The sequence below is a fragment of the Panthera leo genome, chromosome B2 (genome assembly GCF_018350215.1).
Source record: "Panthera leo isolate Ple1 chromosome B2, P.leo_Ple1_pat1.1, whole genome shotgun sequence".
In the NCBI taxonomy this organism is placed as follows: domain Eukaryota; kingdom Metazoa; phylum Chordata; class Mammalia; order Carnivora; family Felidae; genus Panthera; species Panthera leo.
Genome location: NC_056683.1, coordinates 130,188,586 through 130,208,091, shown reverse-complemented (window position 1 = coordinate 130,208,091; position 19,506 = coordinate 130,188,586). Strand labels below are relative to the sequence as shown.

Sequence of the window (19,506 nt, the reverse complement as noted above, 5' to 3'; positions counted from 1 at the left end):
TGGGCTGTCCAATCCAGTAACCACTAATTGCATGTCGCTATTTAAATTAAAATTAAAATTAATTAAAATTAAATAAAATTAGAAATTCAGTTGTTCCGCCACATCAGCTGCATTTCAAGTGCTCAATAATCCTATGTGGGTACTGGCTATTGAATTGGCCAGTGCAGAAATAAAACTTTTCCATTTTCACAGAAAATTACATTAGACATTACTAGATTAAATGATTAAAGAAATTAATTAATTCTTCAATTCAACTGGGATCAGATATTTTCAGTATATTTTTAAACTTCTCAACTTTTTTAGAATATAGCCACGCTTCTTACAAGCATATAGCTAGGCTAGTGTCCAACGTAAGAGATGAATTCAGTGTCCATAGAAGAGTCTATCGGTCTGCATGAGCAGACATAGAAAGAAGATGCCATGCCAAAAAAAAATTGGACTGTCTGGAAGATGAAGGACATCAGGTCAATGAAGTTCTTTTTTTGTGAAGCTGAAATCATGGTGCAAGTCAGTGGGAAGAACAACAGAGCCAGATGCAGATCATGAGGAAGGTTAAATACTCAAGTTGCTGATAATCAAGGTAAGGTGAATTCATTTTGCATTGGGATGTACCCTAATCCAAAGACTAATGTTCCTGTAAGATAAGGCAAATGTGAACACAGACACACATGAGGAGACTACCAAGTGATGATGGAGGCAGAGATCGGATGTGGCTACAAGCCCAAGGAACAGCAATGATTGTCAGCAATACCAGAAGCTAGGAAGAATCTAAGGAAAGATCCTCCCCTAGAGGTTTCAGAAAGCAAGCCCTGCCAAAAACTTGATTTCGGATTTCTAGCCTCCAGAACTCTGAGATGGTAAATCCATTTTACTCTAACCTACCTCGTTTGTGGTTGTTTGTTATACCCAAGTATATGTCATACCTCATTCCTACTGTAGGAAGTGCCTCAAGGGAGACCAAGATTGCACCACTTTACTGAGTTACCAGCCCAGTGTTGAGGCACCTGCTCTATTCAAGGCAGACTGCCCTTCGGCAGACAAGGTCGATATTAGAATGGCAAGACCAACTGAGCTTTCATGATCTGATATGGCAGCAATAGAGTGAAAAACAGAATAACCAGGTCTGACTCTTTGGACTAACTTGGGCTTACAAAGCATCCCTGAAGTTGTTGTAGTTATTACAAGAGAGAGATCCCAGACAGAGAAGAGATACTCTTGTAACAGGTGGGGTATGGGGTCAGCATCATCTAGTTTGAATATGAAAAAAATATGATCTTCTTTGGTAACCCAGGGTAATAAATCAGGATATAATTCTTTCCTACTTGTCAAGCTATACACCCAGTTCTTAAAGAATCAAACCCAAGGGGGCACTGGGGTGGCTCAGCTGGCTAAGCATCCAACTCTTAATCTCAGCTCAGGTCAGGATCTCAGAGTTCATGGGTTCAAGTCCCGCATCAGACTCCATGCTGACATCATGGAACCTGCTTGGGATTCTCAATCTCTCTCTCTCTCTCTCTCAAAATAAATACATAAACATTAAAAAAATCCAACCCCAGGACACTGGGGAAAGAAAACATTGTTTACTCTTCTTTAGGATCAAAAGGAATAAGAACAAAAAGCCCATATAAACATAATATTGTAACAGGCTAATTTTAATATTTCACTTTTTTAACATTTAATTTTTATGGAAAGGTATATAACTTAATTTGTAATATATTCAAATCATTCTCTAAGCCATATCAAAACTGTAGTTCTCAGGTAGCTACAATCTGGACCTAGATACCTATACTAATAATATCTGCCACTCAGTCTCTGGGCCACTGGAATGCAGGCCTTTGGTATATCAGGAGGTCCTCTAAATGAGCAACATGTCTCTGGAAATACTCTTGGAAATTCAGAAAGAAAGTTTATTCTGTGGGCATCAGGCTAGATCTCTCCAACTACCCACTTCATATAAGAATGATCCTCAATGTCCTTCTACTAAGACCCTGGCTTTTCTTCTTTCTTTCTTTCTTTCTTTCTTTCTTTCTTTCTTTCAGACAGGAAGTAAGGTTTATTGGTGGGCATGAATAGGGAAGGGCAGTGCCGAGGTTTTCATGAGTGCAGAACCTGTCATTTGTCCAAGGGGCCATCATTAGGGATGTATTTGATCCCACAGCCATCTGGGATAAGCCACTTTTCAGCCACCATGTCTTCAAATTCATCTACATTAAACTTAGTAAAGCCCCACTTCTTGGAAATATGGATCTTCTAACAGCCAGGGAACTGGCCCTACGTAGGGCCTGAGTCACATGCTCCTTGTTCTGCAAGTTGGTACAGATAGACATGATGCTTGGCCAATGTGGACCCTGATCACTGTGCCTTATGGCTTTCCAAAGGCACCCTGCATACCTGTCTGGAGCCTAGATTGGAGATAGCATGAGGTCAAACATCAATGTCCATTGGAAAGGGCCATCTCCAAGGTTCCTTAGGGCAACCCATACATTCAACAGGCTGCATACACTACCAAGGAGGCTATTGTTTGCAGCCATTGCACACCAGGCTCCCATGGGGAAAGATTACAGTCAGCTTAATTGGCTGCAGAAGACCCTTGATTTTCTGTGGCTCTCTAGCTCTCTACAGGGTTAGTGGCTCTCCCTGAGGGTTCAGCTGGCTGGCTTGGGGAGCTGAGGCCTTCAGTCTTTCTTCTTCCTCCCCATCTCTTCCAGATATATTTCCACAGTTCTTGGTATCAGCTTGCACCATCCTTCCAACTAAGAACTTGGCAACCTCCACTTGACCCGAGAAGACCTCTTCCCCCAAAGGGCTGTGGACAACACTTATTTCATAGAGCTGTGACGCCTGAGCAGGGCTTCCAGGTTGTCACATACTCATTGATCTGGTCTCCTGTTCCCTTCCCAAGAGGAAAGAAAGAAGCAAGCAGCCTTACTGTCTTAGGCTTCCCCCATCTCACCCCAGTCCATGGTCTGGTCCTGCTTTGTTCATTTCTGTCTTGGAGGATGATTTATAAGGCAGCACAGCTGCAGCCCCATCACTGATACAAATGGCAGGGATCTATTTTATATATGGAAATTATTGTTTAAATTATGCTGTGTGTTTTGAAGCTATTTTATTACTCTTGATGTTTCTTTAATGTTTTCGGAATTGAAGTGGAAAAAGTATGCATGATTAAGCATGTTAATCCACCAATGGAATTATGGACCACCAAACAGTTCATTGTTTCTTCTAGTTAATATGCTGGAATCTTAGGAAAAGAAAACAGACACACAAAGTTTTTGGCCAGTGACTGAATGTGCCATTCAAACTACAGTGATGCCAAGAAAGGTTTGCTTTTGCCTTGGTTCATTGACAGGAAATTATTGGAACATGCGTGAGCAATTTTTAGTTTTATATTATCTTTTCTTTTGTGTTGTTGCATCAACTTTCTCCAGCCAAGTGCCCCAATTCCAGGCAATACCAATGGAAGATACGTGCAAAGATGTGCCGTATTTTAAATCACCAAAAAGATTTGTAACTAAGTATTAGAGGAAACTTCTATAAAAAGTCAGTCAGTTTTATGCTTAAACATTGAGGTACAATATCGTATCCCTTTCTTTTATTTTACCCTACTATTTTACTTATTCCTTATCTTTTCATCTCCTCCCCTCCTAGTTTTCAATACCTGGAATGTTTTGCTGTTAATGTGGTTGTATAAGGTAACTTTTATTCTAAAATATACTGCTGGCCACCATCATGATGAAGTATCCCAAAAGTGAATTTTCCTCACTGAATTCTACTCCTGAAACCAACATTGCACTACATGTTAACTAACTAAAATTTAAATTAAAAAAATAAATAAGTCAGAAATTGATGGAACTATAAAGAGAAATATAAAAAAATTACAATGCTTCAAAATATCCTCCTAAAAATTGAGAATTACATCTTTCTTCATGAAGTTGACTTGTTTTGCTTTCTTTAGAAATACCAATGATATGAAAAATGTTTTAAAATAAATTTCTTGCATTAAAAAAGTGAAATTTCCTGTTGCACAGAGACAGATTATTTTTGGCAGAATCAGCAAAAATTTTGGTTACACTAATCACATTTTTCTGCACAACAAAATCAGAAGCAATATTTTTGGATCCCTGTCGATTGTGCCTCCATTTATACTGGCAGCAACAATTGACAAAAGTTGCCATCATAGTACTTCTCAGAGTACAGGAAATCACTGATTTTATATAAGGGCCACTCTCAGAATCAAGGGAGAGGGTTAAAAAGTATCTTTCAGATGGGGAGCCTGGGTGGCTCAGTTGGTTGGGCGGCCGACTTCGGCTCAGGTCATGATCTCGCGGTCCGTGAGTTCGAGCCCCGCGTCGGGCTCTGTGCTGACAGCTCAGAGCCTGGAGCCTGTTTCAGATTCTGTGTCTCCCTCTCTCTCTGACCCTCCCCCGTTCATGCTCTGTCTCTCTCTGTCTCAAAAATAAATAAACGTTAAAAAAATAAAAAAAAAAAGTATCTTTCAGAAACTGAACCTAACAAAAAGAAAATAAAATAGATTCTGGTCTCCTGTGGAATTCTTTGCAGAAAAAATCATATTCTAATAGATATTTCATCAAAAAGTATTGCTGATGAGAGCACAGTGTTTTGTAAACGCTGTATGTTCCGACCTCCATTGAAAATGCAATAAACCCAAGGAAAGCTAGATTTGATTATTTTTTTAAAAATGTTTAAAGTTTATTTATTTATTTTGAGAGAGAGAGAGAGCAGGGGAGGGGCAGAAAGAGAGGGAGAGAATCCCAAGCAGGCTCCATACTGTCAGCACAGAGCCTGATGCAGGGCTGGAACTCATGAACCATGAGATCATGACCTGAGCTGAAACCAAGTGGCTCAACTGGCTGAGCCACACAAGATCAGCTTAAAAGTTGACAATTTTAAACTTTATTATCATTAGGTAACATTAGACTCATAAAGCCATTTGCTTAAAATGTTAAAAAGAAGGGAAATGGCTTTTTAAAAAACCTGCGAAGTGTTTCTTGGCATCATTCAAGAAAAATTCTGAATCATTTGAGCACAGAGTATCCTGGTCACCAGTACTTAAGATCAAATTTATTTTACTGTCTTTCTTGGTCAAGTAAGAACTTTTCGTAGTGAGATCATGCTCCTCAAAAGCTGCCTTATGTTCCCTTTAGAAAGACAAGAACTTAGCAGAGGGGATAAACATCAATAAAGGATGTTGTAACTGATGAGGAAGAAAGCTCTTTTGTTTGAGAAAAGAGTAATTTTGGGAGTTTGCACCCAAAAGGAAATGGAAAAGATAAATAAAGAGGAATGAGAAAGGAGGAGGAAGAGTAATGAAATCTCCAGATGAGATAATTATCCATTATACTTATTTTTTCTCATGCTATTATGTGAACCTATCCTCTTGCTCATTTCCAAAAATCACTAGTGAAGTCTACCAGGGTCATGATCACTTTATTGAGAGTGTGTTGGGGGGCGGGTAGGGGTATTTTAAACTTGAAGAATGGACTGGATTTCATATCTTGGCCATTGTGGTATGTAACAGAGGTATCGAAAAATAAAAGAAAAAGAAGGAAAGAAAGAAAAGGGATGGAAGGAAAAAAGAAAAAAATATCTCCTTGAAAATACAAAAATATTCTGAGAAATCTTGGCGTGTGACTTCTATAGGTTGAGAAATTGGGAGAGGGTGCAGTACCAATGCTATTTAGATCCAACATACAAGTGGTCCCAACTGATACCTTACTGGCACTAGGAAGAGATGCTCCTTATGAAGTTGGGGCACTTTCCAAAACTCCCCTCGAGCCTCATTACTATCCAATGTCTTTTATGCTGATGCTAAGAAACTCTGCCTTGCCTCCCTGATTTGATCTTTGACAGTTGACCAAAGTTAGCTGTACAGTTGGCGGGAAAGATAACAACCTTGCTTTCATCACACAGAAGGAATTGGATCAAATGTTAGGGCTTAGATTGGATGCACCAGGGACTCTCCTCCAATGATGATGATGGTGGTGATGATGATGATGATAGATGGTTCATTGCACAGAATTCCATCTAGAACTGTCCTGGCTACCCGCCTTATTTTGCCATTCTTCTTCTATCACTTGGACCAGACACTGAAATCAGTGCCATGTGATCAAAGACCTGATTTAATGTCTTGGCAATTCTGTACTTTGGGGTGAAGAATACTGCAGTCCAGGGTTTTCTAAAATGGAAAGGATCTACTGATACTGCTACAGTCCAACCGCCAAATTAAGACTCCTGATAACACACCTAGCTTAACTCATACCTGACAGCTGCTTCTCTTGGGACCCTGAGTATTGGAACATACATCTGTAATTGCTGGGGCCAGCTTTAGGAGGCTGCGATTCTCCCCACCATGTCCCTTGCCTTTGAGCTGAGTATTCTAGAGTCAAACTAGCCTTATTCCATAACATCATCTCCATTTCCCAAAAGAAACTGCGACTCAGAGCTGTTAAGATGCTGCTCAAGGTCATCTAGCTAAACTGGGTTCTCAGAAACAGCTTTGTCTGTTTCTGAATCTAGACCATCTGTTCTCTCCACATTTTCACCCAGCCTCCCATTATTTGTATTTTGAATCATTCCATGAAGGATTTGAGGTTTTAAAATTAATAACTGAATTCTGGTTTATAAATCAGCACCCTGTACAATTGGATAGCATGAATAAATTCCAGTGCAATTTCTCCTTATGATAAACTAGCCTTCAGTGCCACAGATCCAGCAATTGGACCAATGGTGAATTTGCTAAAATGACACTCCATAAAGCCACCTGAAACAACCCCCGATCTTTCGCAGGTATTGGAACTACAATGGAAACATTTTGGTCTCCATGAGTGTCCACAACACTGTGGATAATGTCACTTAAGAGCCTATTTAGCGGAGACTTGAGATCCAGTTGTGATTATCTCCAGCTCTCAACAAGTCACCTTAACAGCAAATTGAATTCAATGCTTAAACCTTATCTTTAAACTCAGAATAGCTGCAGCAGGGAGTAGAATGAGTCAGTCCTTCTAACACATTCTCCCCTTAACCTATCACATTGTGGCACCACCCACCTGCTCACAAAGAGACTTCCCCATAATTCTCCTCAGTTCTTTCAGCCGGATCTTGATTTTGGAAGCACAATGGGTATTTGATGTGCTTCACTGAATCATTTGGTCCCACTTCCTATTTTCAAAGTGATTCTCACTGGATCTCCTTTAAATAGAACTTTGAAGATTTCTTCCTTCTTGGTGGGCCTGTTTTATTGGCTCTCTACCCAAAGAGTTATCTCTAGCAATCTAATATCAGGAGTGCTCTTAACATTCTGTTAGCTCTCTCACTATCTAGGCCTCAAAAGTCAATTTTTCAACTTCACTAAAAGGAAATGAGGTTTTTCTCAAAGTGGCAAGACATTTCTTTCCTTGGCCTGCTCTTTGGTAGCACAGTGGTTAAGAACAAAATCTCTGGATTCACAGCTAAGTATAAATGCCAGCACCAGAATTTACCAGCTGTGTGGTCTTGGGCATGTGCCTTAATCTGTCTAAATCTCAGTTTCCATTTCTATCGAATAAGGCTAACTATCTGCCTTCATATACATTGAAAAAATGGATATAAGGCACTTAGAATAGTCATAAATAAGTACCTAGAAAATATGAGCTGTTATTCATTAAAATAATTGTCTTAAATTAAAAAGTAATGAATAGCCCTAAAAATGAGAAAAAAATGCAAATCATTGCTTGTGAGGTGGAGTTGAAGAAAGCATTTGTATATCTAATGGATTTGTGGCCACGGATTAGCGTTCTACTTACAGTTTAACAGTTCTCCTTTCAACTTTTCCCCTATATGATTAATGCATTTGGCAGAGGACTGACAGAGTAATCTCTCTAAAACCTGCCACTAATCTGGTTACATTCTGTTCAAAAGATTTCAATGGATTGTCATTGTCAAATAATTCAAACACACACTCTTTATCTTGACACCCTCCCTCCCTACTGAAAGGGCCTCAAAATGTTAACTATGAAGAATCTGTTAGAAGGCTTGGGGTATAATTGGCACACATTGAGTCTTGCTTTGCCTTCTTTTCCTTGAATATTATTGCCCAACTTAACTACAACTCCCTCCGTGCTTCTGTGGGTAGGGACATCTCAGTGTCTCTTGCAAAATTTCCAATGTCCCTTCTGCCTCTACTTACCCAATTTGTCAACCCTCCTTTTCCTTCACAGGCCCAGCTCAAATGTTAACCCATCTGTAATCCTTTGCCTAGTCTTCTCATTTAAGGGAGCTCTGTGGCTTTTTAAAACAACATTCTACTCCTGTGTATTTTATTACACTTTCCAGGGACTCGACAAGTTTCATATCACTTTGGAAATACCAAGGATTTTAAATTTTGCCAAAGGCAGTGTTACCTGAGAAATGACCTATAAGGAACCTCATACCCCTCCAAGCTGAGGCCTGACTGAGGCTCAAGTATGTGAAAGAAAGAGCATGGGGTTTGAAGTCTAGCAGAGTTTGAATCTCATCTCTGGGATTTAACAATTAGTTGGACATGGGCAATTACTTAACCTCTATGAGAATTGGTTTCCTCTAATAGGACTGCTAATGACCACTTTTGAGTTTTTGTTCTGCAGATTTGAGATAATATATACAAATCTCAGTGCCTACCAAAAAAAGTATGTGCTAAGAAAATGCCAAATATAATTACTGTTTAGTTAACTGGCAAAACTTTGACTCTAGTGAGTCAATTACTCAAGCCTGGTCCATACATAAGCTTCATAAATTCATTTAGTTTTTCCAGGACTTAGGTGAGATGTGTCAGTCAAGGCTCAGCTCAACAGCTCAAGCTGAACAGTTCAGCTATGGCTGACTGCAAACCCAAGTGATGCCTTGCTTTGAGAGACCCAGTCAAATTCTCCCTGAAGAATATGAATCATTTTTATAAATATAACCACAAAGGAAGTTATTTTGGCTCAGTATTATATCCACATTTCTCTTTGAGAAAACAGTACCACTGGAAAATGAACTAATCTTACATTAAAAAAATTTTTTTTAACATTTATTCATTTTTGAGAGACAGAGCGTGAGTGTGGGAGGGACAAAGAGAGAGGGGGAGACACAGAATCCAAAGCAGGCTCTAGGCTTTGAGCTGTCAGCACAGAGTCTAAGGCGGGGCTTGAACTCACAGACCTCGAGATCATGAGCTGAGCCAAGGTTGGACACTCAACTGACTGAGCCACCCAGGTGCCCCAAACTGATCCTACATTTTAAAATTTAGGTATCAGTTGTATTACAACCCCATGTTGTAACAGAAACATGAGGTCCATCCATGGAAGTGTGTTTGTCCAACACCTCAAACCCAGTTAATGACTGAACTAGGTCAGGTTGTCTGACTCCCAGCATACTCAATAGGTATTAATTTTATTTCCCTTTGCTTTTCTTTTCACCTATTCCAAGCTAAACTTCTATTAATTACAACAGCTCCAAGCTTATTTCATTTGGGAACTTGTTTTGATTTTGAACAGAAGAAGAAGGGGTCCAAAATGATGGCAATAAAATCCTTTTCCTCATGGTAAAAATTGTGTATTGTTCATGCAATGAAATCAATTTGGCTAAAGAATTCAAACTTTAAAAGAAAATCTCTTCACAGTGGGTAAGAAACAGGCATTGCTTTTCTGAGTGTCAAGAAAATTGAAGTGCAAATAGATGAAAGCTATGTCTAAAAGATATCAAAACCTTTTTCATTTCGCATCTGGATGTTTTTGACATTATGTAGAGTCAAAGTAAATTTCTGCAAGTCTTAGAAAATCAGAGTAGAAGAATAAAGAACGAAATCCAGATTTTCTAGGTCCCCCTTTCATCATGCTTCATTCATTTGCAGCAACGCTTCTGTGCTCCTCATTGTTTCTAAAATGTATCTATGCTTTTTTTTTCAAAAATCACAGTTGCTTTTGAAAATGTTTCTCCTTCTTTTTAAAGTAAATGAATTACTTCACAATTCATTGACTGAAAAATTAATTCTTTTTTGAGACAAACTAAGCAATCATGTTAGATTAAAATTCCTCATTGATGAGCATCCCAGGATGCTATTTATCAAGTACCCATATACTTGTTTACAAAAAAAAGTAATATTGCATAATTGGTGTTATGTGCAGTTTTTTGATGAATTGGCATTTTGAGTAGGCACAATTCAGACATATATTTAAAAGCCATAAGTAGGGTAACCTAACCCATGTGTTTCTTTGAAAAAAGGAAATCCTTTTCTTTAATGTTTTACAAGTCAAGATTAGGAGAACTTGAAGAAATACAATCTTTATTTTTTTTTTCAACGTTTTTTATTTATTTTTTTTTTTTGGGACAGAGAGAGACAGAGCATGAACGGGGGAGGGGCAGAGAGAGAGGGAGACACAGAATCGGAAACAGGCTCCAGGCTCCGAGCCATCAGCCCAGAGCCTGATGCGGGGCTCGAACTCACGGACCGCGAGATCGTGACCTGGCTGAAGTCGGACGCTTAACCGACTGCGCCACCCAGGCGCCCCAGCAATCTTTATTTTTGATGGAGAGAGACCTCAGCCATTCCACACCTCAGGAGACCAATTCTTTCACTTTTTCTTCAAAGTTTACACCAAAGAAAACCAGAAGTTACTGTAGATATGGTTGAATTATTCTCTAGGTCTATAAAGATTCAAAACCTAATTAGGTTAAAGTTTTGTATACAGATACAATGTCTTCATAGTTGACAGCCAGTCAACGAAAGCCTTCCATTGATTGCAGGGAAGAGAGCCTGTAGCTGATACTTTGTTATCATTAAATATCCATTTCCCTTTACTTCTTACCATCAGAGCCCATTTATTGCTGTGATATTGTCTCCTGATCAAGAAAGAGGAAAGGAAAGGAAAAGAAAGGAAAGGAAAGGAAAGGAAAGGAAAGGAAAGGAAAGGAAAGGAAAGGAGAGGAAAGGAGAGGAAAGGAGAGGAAAGGAGAGGAAAAGAGAGGAAAGGAAAGGAAGAAAGAAAGGAAGAAAAGAAGAAAGAAATTCCCAGTCTTCCTTGCAGGCGGGCATGGCCAGTGACGTTCTTCTAGCTTATGAAATGTAAGCAAAGTTACTATGTGTGGCTTCTCAGAAAGCTCTTTAAAAGCAGGTTGAACACAAATAATCCAGTGAAGAAATGGGCAGAAAACATGAATAGACACTTCTCGAAAGAAGACATCCAGATGGGCAATAGGCACATGAAAAGATGCTCAACGTCGCTCCTCGTCAGGGAAATACAAATCAAAACCACACTCAAATATCACCTCATGCCAGTCAGAGTGGCCAAAATGAACAAATCAGGAGACTATAAATGCTGGAGAGGATGTGGAGAAACGGGAACCCTCTTGCACTGTTGGCAGGAATGCAAACTGGTGCAGCCACTCTGGAAAACAGTGTGGAGGTTCCTCAAAAAATTAAAAATATACATACCCTATGACCCGGCAATGGCACTGCTAGGAATTTACCCAAGGGATACAGGAGTACTGATGCATAGGGGCACTCGTACCCCAATGTTTACAGCAGCACTCTCAACAATAGCTAAATTGTGGAAAAAGCCCAAATGTCCATCAACTGATGAATGGATAAAGAAATTGTGGTTTATATACACAATGGAGTACTACGTGGCAATGAGAAAGAATGAAGTTTGGCCGTTTGTAGCAACGTGGATGGAACTGGAGAGTGTTATGCTAAGTGAAATAAGCCCTACAGAGAAAAACAGATAACATATGGTTTCACTCTTATGTGGATCCTGAGAAACTGAACAGAAACCCATGGGGGAGGGGAAGGGGAAAAAAAAGAGGTTAGAGTGGGAGAGAGCCAAAGCATAAGAGACTCGTAAAAACTGAGAACAAACTGAGGGTTGATGGGGGGTGGGAGGGAGGGGTGGGTAGGTGATGGGCATTAAAGAGGGCATCTTTTGGGATGAGCACTCGGTGTTGTATGGAAACTAATTTGACAATAAATTTCATATATTGACAAATAAATAAATAAATAAATAAAACAAAAGCGGATGAACAAATGCCACTGACTCCTTGCTCTTAATATTCTTGCTGCGTGAAAAAAAAAAAAAAAGCAGAAACAAAAAACATTCTTCCTGCATGGAACACTGATGTGATACAAGAGATGCCGCAGCCACTTTTTTTTTTTTTTTTTTTTTTTTTGCCCTAAGAAGACATTCGTGAAGAATCGAATTGCAGGCTGAGCAAAAAGAAAAAGCCAGGGTCTCTAATGGCATCATGGAATTAATTTACCAGTCTTGGACTTCCTATTTCATTGCTTCCTATTTTAGGAGACAAACAAAAACAAAAAACAATTTAAAGAGCTCTAATTGGATAAGTCACAATAAATTGAGCTTTTTGTTACAGGCATTGAAATAATTTTTTTTCTCCTGAGTGGTAACCTTATTTGTGCTTTGACGAGTAAGGTTGAAAATTAACATCGTTTCTTCTTTGTGGAGTCATTTTGTAATAGAACAGACATTTTATCAGCAGCATAAAGATTGATCATTCTTCACCATTCAAGATGTCTCTTGATCGTTGTCATTGATCCTTCTCATCTTGAAAGGGTCAATAACACAAATTATTATAAAACTGCTTAACCCATATCAGATTCAGCAACAAGACAGATTAAATCAGCAAGGAAACTGGGAGGACATATTTTACATGTACCGGAAGCACTCTCTCTTCACTATTTTGCCCACCACTACTTCTACTCCACTATTATTATTAATATGATATTAACAGTGCTTAGAAACACTGGAAGACACTGAAATGGTAAGCATGAAAGTTCTCACTTCAGAGATGAATGACCCAAGCAGCTTTTCCAACTTAACATCTTAGTAATCATGGAACCTTTTAAAGTAGATATTTTGAAAAAAATGTATAATGTGTGTGATCAAATGCATCAATCTCAAATTTTCAGTTCGATGACTTTTGTCAGTTTTATTCACCCATTTACTATCAATTCTTAATTTTAGCAATACTAGTGCTATCTTATTATAGTTCAAAATTGCCTAATAATGAGGTTGAAAATCTTTTCATTTATGTATCTTTGGTTTTGAATTTTTTTTCAAATCTTTTGTTATTTTTTTTTTACAGAGTTGTTTTATTTGTCTTCTTACTGAGCAGTGAGAATTCTTTCTATATTCTGAATGAAAGGAATTTAGGGAATGTGTGTCTTGTACATATTTTCTCCCAGACTCTGGTTTTCCTTTCCATTATTGTAACAGTTTCCCAAAGAGACAAATTTTTAAATTTGGTAAAATCCAATTTATTAAGTTTTCACTCTTACTTTTTGGTTTTAGGTCCTATTAAAAAAAAAATCTTTGCCCAATCTAAGGTCACTAAGGGAAAAACATTTTTCCCTATGTTTTCTTCTAGATGTATTGTAGGTTGAGTTCTAACTTAGGTCTATGATCAATTTTGTGTTAAATTTTGTAGATGGTGTGAGTTAAGAACCAAGAGCCAAGGCTTAATCTCTCTTTCTCTCACTTTCCTTATATATATTACATAATATATATACATACACATACAGTAAAACCTTGTCTTGTGAGCGTAATTTGTTCTGGAAACAGGTTTGTAATCCAAAGCACTTGTATATCAAAGTGAATTTCCCCATAAGAAATAATGGAAACTCAGATGCTTCGTTCCACAACCCAAAGATATTCATATAAAAATGACTACAAAACTGTAATATAATACAAAATAATAAAGGAAATAAAAAATATAAAGAAAAATAAACAAATCACCTGTACTTGCCTTTGCAAACCTTTGTGACTGGTGTGCAGGAGACAAGAGAGAGCAGGGTTATTGTGTAGGACAACTTTCACTTTCACTAACAGAATCACTGCTGTCTATTGGCTCAATGGACTCTTTTTCTGCATGGGCCATTGTATATGCTTGCACGAATGTTGACTACAGTACAGTATTAATAAACTCTTGTCATATATTCTATTTAATGTAACTGGCAATAAGGCAGCAGAAGAAAAGGTCTATATCTGCAGGCAGCCTGACCTAGAGTGAAGCAAAGCATTCCTAAGCTTACTCTTGAATGGGAAGCAAAGGACTGTCCATAGGTACTCTGCAGTGACAAAAACACACTAGTGCCAGTTATGGGCACCTTCCAATGTTCTCAGAAATCACTGATTTCTGCCAAACACCACAGTCTGAGACTGAGTAGCCAAGCATGGGAAACAATCACCCATAATCCCTCAGAGAGAGGGAGAGAGAGAAGAGAGAACCATTGGCTCTGTTGTAATCATGTGACATTCAGCATCACACGCTATTCATATTGCAAGACCTCACTCATTTGTCAAGTTAAAATTTATTATTAGAAATGTTTATTCATCTTGCAGAACATTCACAGAACAAGTTACTCACAATTCAAGGTTTTACTGTATATATATATACTGTGTATATATATATATATATATATATATATATATATATACTGTATATATATACTGTATGTGTATATATATAGTGTGTGTGTGTGTGTGTGTGTGTGTGTGTGTGTGTATTCATAGTTTTCGGGTTGTTTCCACATCATTTATTGTAAAGATCTTTTCCCCCTTTGAATTACCTTGCCAAATTTGTTGAAAATCAATTGGCACTTTTTTTGGAAATCAATTAGATCTATACAAACTCCTCATTCTGTTCCATTGATGTATATTTCTGTTTTTATCCAAGCATCATACTGTATAGATTACTAAAGCTCTAGGATTAAATCTGGAATTCGGGTAGTATAAGTCCTCTGACTTTGTGTTTCTTTTTTTGGATTGTTTTAGCTATTCACTGTCGTTTGCTTTTCCATGTAAAGTTTAGAAATTGCTTGTCATTTCTTACCTAAAAAGTTGGTTGGGATTTTGATTGAGATGTGCTGAATATATATAGATCAATGTGGGGAAATTGAAAACTTAGTATAGTTTAGTTTAGTCTTCTGATGTGGGAAGCTAATATAACCCTCCATTTACTCCATTAATTTTTTTCAAAACTATTTTGTAGCTTTAGGATACAGGGCATTCTCCTACATACTTTGTCAAATTTATTCCTAAGTATTTTATATGGCATTGTTTTTATTTTTTTATTTATTTTATTTTTATTTATTTATTTTTTATTTTATAGAGAGGGAGAACAAGTGGGGGAGAAGGGCAGAGAGAGAGAGAGAGAGAGAGAGAGAGAGAGAGAGAGAATCCCAAGCAGGCTCCACACTCAGCATGGAGACCAACGTGAGGCTCAATACCACAACCCTGGGATCCTGACCTGAGCTGAAATCAAGTCAGACACTCAACTGACTGAACCACCCAGGCACTCCTATATGTCATTGTTTTAAAATATCAATGTCCATTTTTTTGTGTGAAATAGAAATACATTGATTCTAGTATGTTGATTGTGTATCCTGCAAATTGGTTAAACTCACTTAGCTCTCTTTTCTGTAGCTCTCTTTTTCTCTAATATTTTGTAGATATAAAACTTTCTTTGTAAAAAAATAAATAAATAATAAATAAATAAATAAATAAATAAATAAAATTTTCTTTATAGCTTGCCATGTTGCTCATAAATAAAAACATTAATTCTTTCTTTAGAGTCTGTATGTGTTTTTCCTTTGCTTCTTTAATCACATTGGCTAGGACATATAATACAATGTTGAATGGAAATTTTACGAGTGGACATTTTGACCTCATTCCCTAACTTATGGGGAGAAACATTCAAATTTTCACCATGAAGTATGATGTTATCTTTAGGTTTTTGCTAGGTGTCTTTTGTCAGGTTGAAGAAGCCTCATTCTCTTCCTAAATTTGCTGAGAGACTTCTCTGAATGGGTGTTGAATTTTGTCAAATGATTTTTCTGCATCTATTGAGATAGTCATATGGTTTCATTTTATAATTTTTTAAGCTATTAACATGGTGAATTACAACAATTGATTTTCAAATGTTGAACTAATCTTGTATTACTGGGCTAAATCCCATTTGGTGGTGATTAATCCTCTTCATATACATATATTGCTGAATTTGGCTTGCTAAACATTTGTAAAGAATTTTTTTGCATCTATGTTTATGAGAAATAATGATAAGTAGTTCCCTTTTCATTGTGTTATCTTTGGCTTTGGTAGTAGGGTAATGTTAGCTTCATAGAGTGATTTGGGAAAAGTCTTCCATTTTCAAGAAGAGATGGTATCATGTAGTATAGTATAGGTATAATATAGTATAGAATTGATATTATTTCTCCTTTATATGTTTGTTAAAATTCACTAGTAACTTTTGTGATTTGTACCTTACAGGAAATTTGTCTATTTCAAATAAGTTGATAATTTATTGCCATAAACTTGCTCATTTTATTCCTTTGTTATCCTTTTAATGTTTGCATCATCTGCAGTGATATCTTTTGCCTGAGTCCTGTTATTAATAATTATATCTTCCCTTTTTACCTCAACAGTCTAACTGTGGATTTTTCAATTTTACTGATCTTTCAAACAACTAGAATTTTGATTCACTAATATTCTTTTTTTTTTTTAATATATATATTTATTTTTGAGAGAGACAGAGAGACAGAGCACCATTGGGGGAGGGGCAGAGAGGGAGACAGAATCTGAAGCAGGCTCCAGGCTCTGAGCAGTCAGCACAGAGCCCAGAGCCTGATGTGGGGCAGGAACTCACGAACCTTGAGATCATGACCAGAGCCACCGTCGGACCCTCAACCGACTGAGCCACCCAGGCGCCCCTGATTCACTGATATTCTATGTTGTTTTTATATTTTTTTTCATTGAATACTTCTCATATTTATTATTTCCTCCTTTTTGTTTACTTTGAAATTAATTTTCTCTTTTTTTATAGGTTTTTAGGGTATAAATTTATGTCAATGATTTTGAAATCTTACAAATATAAACATTTATTGCTATGAATTTTCATTTAACCACTATTTTAACTGTATCTCATAAGTTTCATTATGTGGCATTTTAATTTTCATGTAGTTCAAAGTATCTCCCATTTCTTCCCTGTAAACTTTTTCTTTTACCCATGTTTTATTTAGGAAAGTGATTTTTAATTTGCAAATATCTGGGGAGTTTCCAGGTGTGTTTCTGAGGTTGATTTTTTTAAATTTAATTATATTGTAGTCAAAGAACATACTTTTTAAGGTTCCAAATATTTTAAATTTCTTGGGACTTGTTTCTAGAAAATAGTCTAACTTGGAAAGTGTTTCATGTGCACTTGAAAAGAATGTGCATTCTGTTGTTCTGGGTGAAGTATTCTCTAAATGTCAATTTGGTTAAAGGTTGATAGTGTCATTCAGGACTAGTGTAGTCTTACTGATTTTCTTTCTTTTACTTCTATTAATTATTGAATGTAAGGGGTTAGTAGACCCAAATATAATCATGGATTTGTCTTTATTGTCTATTCTATCCATTTTTGTTTCCTACACTTTGAAGCTTGTTACTAAGTGTATATACATTTAAGATTGATAGGTCTTGATAACTTAATATCTTTATTAGTATGAAATGAACTTCTTTATCCCTGGCAATGTTCCTTGTTTCAAGGTCTATTTTGTTTGATAGTAATATAAACACTCCAGCTTTCTTTTGATCAGTAATTTATGGGATATAATTTTCCATCTTTTTACCATTAAATTACCTATTTCAATTTAGTTAAACTGGACTTTTTTAGGTAGCATATAATTGGGTCTTGCTTTTGTATCAACTTGACAATCTCTGCCTCTTAATTATACCATTAACTTTTAATGCAATTGATAGACTAGAGCTTAAAATTACCCTCTGGCTATTTTCTATTTATTCTTCCTAATCTTTGTTTCTCTTTTCCTATTTTCCTGCCATTTTGATATTAATTGAGTGTTTTTGCCTATCTGCATTGTTGGCTTATTAACTAAAACTCTTTTTTGCTTTTTTATGGTAATTCTATAATATCTACATTCCAATAATATTATACAAGTTCATATATAGTATAAGAACTTTACAACAGTGTAGTTCCATTTTTCTGCTTCTGGCTTTTGTGCTATTTTGTCATGACTTTACTTTTACATATGTTGTATACTCCAAAATATAGTTATTTTTGTTTCTGAAAGTCTATTATCTTTTAAATTTCTTCAAAATATATGTTTACTTCTTCAACTGCTTTTCATTCCTTTGTGTAGATCGAACTTCTGGTAATATTTTCCTTCCTCCTGAAAGATTTACTTTAACACTTTTTGCAGTGAGGGTCTGTAGCAGTAGATTCTCTTAGCCTTTTTATGTCTGAAAAAGTCTTTATTTTTATTTTATTTTATTTTAAAAATATATGTTGGCTGGATATAAAATCCTACACTGATTTCCTTTTCCCTTTCAGTACTTTAAGGATGTTGCATTATTTTCTTCTGGCTTGCGTGGATTCTGATGACAAGTCTGCTGGCATTCCTCTATACTTCACATCGTTTCCTTGTTTGTTTGTTTGTTTGTTTGTTTTTTCTTGCCTGGCTTATTTTAACATTTTCTCTTTAGCACTGACTTAAGCAATTTTGTTATGCTGTATCCTATGGCATTGTCTTCATTTTTATTCTGCTTGGGGTAAATTGGGGGCTAATCTGGACCACTACTGGGACAATAACTCCTTTTTCAAATTTTCAAATTTTTTATTTTTTAAAATTTTTTAAATTTTTTTATTTATTTTTGAGAGAGACAGACTGCAAGCAGGGGAGGAACAGAGAGAGAGGGAGACACAGAATCTGAAGCAGGCTTCAGGCTCTGAGCCGGCAGCACAGAACCCGATGTGGGGCTCAAACCCACAAACCGTGAGATCATGACCTGAGCTGATGTCAGATGCTGAGCAGACTGAGCCACCCAGGTGCCCATGAGACAATAACTCCTTAAGAGATCTACTCAGTGCTGTGTGTATGAAGACATTTTTCCACTCTGGCTGTTGGAAACAGCAACTCTCCCTCACCCTATCTGTCCCTCATCCTGTGTGAGCTCTAGGGATTGTTCTGCCTGCTCTTTTCTATGACTTTTTTCTCCCTTGACTCCTGTAGTCTCTTACATGCAAACCAAGATCAGAATTCTACCAAACCTCTACTAAAAAGAGGACCCTTTTGCAGACCTGCCTCCCAGTCTGGCTTCCTTGGGTTGTCAGACTCAGCTTTTTTTTTTCTTCAGTGAGACCACTGGGTTCTAGGCACATTTTTAAAAATATAGGTTAAAGTTTACCTTTGTCACTTTCCTAATTTATTTTTCCATTTCTCTGACATTTCCAAGTCCTTCTTTGAGGCCTCTGGGCCAACAGAGCTCCAATACCCTTCCTTTATGTCTTCAGTGCTGTGTGCGATTTTTTAAAATATACATATATCTGGCAATACAGTGTGATGGAATATAGTGGAGTTACAACCTTGACATGCCAGGAATCAAGTGTTCCTTATTCCAAAATTACCCATCTCTCCTTTCTCCAATCAAGATTATCCTTCTTTCTGTGGTAATTGGAAAAAAACAAATCTGGTCCAAATTC

General features: G+C 37.0%; 1 non-coding gene across 1 annotated transcript; it reads right to left on the bottom strand.

Annotated features, from left to right (window-relative positions):
- Window positions 1-2,449: 2,449 nt before the first annotated feature.
- LOC122220853 lies at window positions 2,450-2,583 on the bottom strand. Its single transcript, XR_006203020.1, has one exon. It is a non-coding gene; the product is annotated as a small nucleolar RNA SNORA70 (small nucleolar RNA).
- Window positions 2,584-19,506: the final 16,923 nt, after the last annotated feature.